Source organism: Oncorhynchus masou, chromosome 30, assembly GCF_036934945.1.
Source record: "Oncorhynchus masou masou isolate Uvic2021 chromosome 30, UVic_Omas_1.1, whole genome shotgun sequence".
In the NCBI taxonomy this organism is placed as follows: Eukaryota; Metazoa; Chordata; class Actinopteri; order Salmoniformes; family Salmonidae; genus Oncorhynchus; species Oncorhynchus masou.
The window spans coordinates 56338013-56341232 of NC_088241.1; the positions used below are offsets into that span (position 1 = coordinate 56338013).

The 3220-nt window shown below is 41.1% G+C and overlaps 1 pseudogene; it reads left to right on the forward strand.

Annotated features, from left to right (window-relative positions):
* The first annotated feature begins 1401 nt into the window (after positions 1–1401).
* Positions 1402–2994, forward strand: LOC135522841 (ribosome biogenesis regulatory protein homolog; annotated as a pseudogene).
* Positions 2995–3220: the final 226 nt, after the last annotated feature.

The window sequence follows — 3220 nt, forward strand, 5'->3', positions numbered from 1 at the left end:
TTTACCAAATGAAAAAGTTACAAGTGTATATAGGCATATGCCCGATGATATGCAGCTACTGTGTTAAACAACATGTATTTTTCTTATATTCATTGATAATCAGATACTTCAGTTGTAACTGGTTCTATTATGCCAAATGTTTACAGGTGATAGTCAACTTTAGCACTGTTCCAAACTATCCTCTTTAACAATGGCCTGTATAGAAATCACAACGTTTCCAGTGTTGCAGCATGTGCCCATTCGTTCTCATGCTCCGTTGTGTTATTAAAAAGATTATGGTTGTCTACAGTCATGTCAAATCATGTAGAATTACATTAAATCTATTTATAAAAGGCTATTTTTTAATCAGACCACAAATAAGATGATAGGTTAATGTAGTGCTTTTATTATAATGGATATCTTTTAACCTCTACCCTTGTCTAAAGTGGTCTGCAAATCCACAACCTTCTGGCTATTATTTGGGGTATAGGGGAGGGTCATTCTTATTTTTTTATCAAGTGTTCAGGTTTGGGTCGGGTAAAAAAAAAAAAAAAATACTGAAGGGGGGGACACCCATTTTAATTTCATAGAGGTCAGATTTTCTCCAGGTATCCCTCATTATAAATAACATACAGTCCCTGAACAAAGAATCTCTCTCTCTCTACCTAGACGACAAGCATGGTGAGCAGTGAGTCCCATATTGTCTATGGAGTCCCCTATAACAATTGTGAGGCAATAGGTTTTTATCTAACTCCATGGTTACCTGATCTCTGTTGAAATGTTCCTCTGCTTAGATGATGAAGTGAATAAGGAAACTAAATCTAACAGGTGTTGAAAGATCAGATCAATGGGAGAAGATCACAGATTGATTCTTGATGAGTCTGATCTATACACTGCATCCTGGAATGGATCAACCATGACACGTACAGGTCCCTGGTGGGGTCTATTCAGAAGTGACACACACAAACACACACAGTACACACAATGACGACTCACTTCCTGGCTTAACACTAATCCAGCCACACATTTATGACCAAGTCAGCAGGACATTGAGTATCCTCTTTTCACACCTCTCACCTTCAGTCCATTGCGTCTTGAAGGAGAAGAGCATTGAGCAGTCAGTAGGACTAAAGACAGTGTTACGTTTATGGATTATTTTAAGTAAATCATTGACCATTTTTTGTATTACTCAGAAATGCTAAACATGAAGTAATATGACATTCAGATAATGATAGAATCAAGTATTATAATCAAACTATTCACTTTGTACATGAGACTGGATTTTAAAAAAAACAGAAATGGTAATCATGGCAACGAGAAAAGTAAGACAATGTCTCCACCGCGTGGACTTGAGGAATAATCTTTTCGAATGGGGACATTTTAACCCGGAAATAAATTAAAGTGACCTTTCATGTGACATGAACCACGTATGTCGGACATGCTTCCAAAAATGGCTGCGTGCAGTATAGAAGACGTGCTTACTAAAGCTGAACAAGATGAGGCTGAAAAACTCAAAAGTATCACCGTTCAAAAAGAACTGGACCTTGAGTTTGACATCGGAAACCTGGTCGCATACGACAAGAACCGTATTGACATTCGACAGTTCCGTGAACAGAAGAAAGACGATTTCCTGCGCTCGCTAGCTCGTGACAACACGCAGCTCCTGATCAACGAGATATGGAAGCATCCCACAGAGAGAGTAGAGGAGGTAATCGTAGTCAAACTACCCGAGCCGACCACTGCACTGCCGAGAGAGAAGCCCCCACCGAAGCCCAGGCCTCCAACCAAATGGGAGGAATTCGCCAAATTGAAGGGGATCCAAAAAAAGAAGAAAACTAACCTGGTATGGGACGATGTTGCAAAGAGTGGAAGCGGCGTTGGGGCTACAAGCGTGTTAATGATGGCACGAAAGAGTGGCTAATTGAGGTCCCCGAAACAGCCGACCCCAACGAGGACCAATTTGCCAAACGGAACAAAGCCAAGAAGGAGAAGGTTGCAAAAAACGAGCTGCATCGCCTGAGGAACATAGCCAGGGCACAGAAGATCAAAGTACCAGGTGTTGGACTCACACCGACCGCGCAGCAATCCACAACTGACCTGAGTAGGGCTGTCAATGTGGCCAAGGTATCCACAGCTTCCGCAGGTAAATTTCAAGACCGCCTACCGAAGGAGAAAGCTCCCAGAAACACCGGGAAGAAGAGGAAATTCCAGCCTGTCATCGGTAACTTTTCCAGTGAAAAGCAGAGGCAGCTGGATCTGCTCAAGGTGATGGACAGTAAGAAACCTCGTCTGAACGTCAACAAAGCTGTAAACAAACAAATGCGAGAGGATGACCGAGAGGAGTCTGCAGCGAAATTTAGGAAGGGGGGGAAGAAGGGACGCAAGGGTGGTAATTTCTCTGGAAAAGGAAAGGGTGGGGGTGGAAAGGGTAAAGGAGGAGGTGGCAAAGGAAGAGCAGGGGGTAAAGGTCAAGGACCACCTGGAGGTAAAAAAGGAGCTGGGAAACGCTAAAGGGGAACATTTGAAACTTTGTATATCATACATCACAAGAGCCTTGTGTCAGACTGCACAGTATAAATTGCCTGCTTCATTGTGTTTCCCACCTGCATGTGTCCCAGAACTGTCTCCCCTTAATGCAGGTCAGGTGCAATAGGGGGGAGGGGCTTCTGTCCCATCATGCAAAATAGATCACCCATGACATTGTGTAAAAATGGTATATGGTGATGATTTGCCTTGTCTACAAGGCTAGCCTAGTGGTTAGAGCATTGGACTAGTAACTGGAAGGTTGCAAGTTTAAACCCCTGAGCTGACAAGGTACAAATCTGTCGTTCTGCCCTTGAACAGGCAGTTAACCCACTGTTCCTAGGCTGTCATTGAAAATAAGAATTTGTTCTTAATTGACTTGCCTAGTTAAATAAAGGTAAAATAAATAAAAAATTGTTGTAAAAATTTGTAACTTTTGGGTACAGAGTTATGTTTGATATTTTTCAACACAATTAAAATCAACTTCATAAAGATGGTGTTTTTTTGTGATTTATCATAAGAATAAGGCAACAAACAGTACATTGTAGTTTCACTGAGCACAATAGCAAATCAAATGTTTTTTTACATGTGCTGAATATAAGTGTAGACTTTACAGTGAAATGCTTAATGATGAGCTCTTTACCAACAAGGCAGTTAAAAGTAAGGAAATGTGCAAATAGATACTATTTTAAAAAGTAACAAGATAAAGTTACAATTG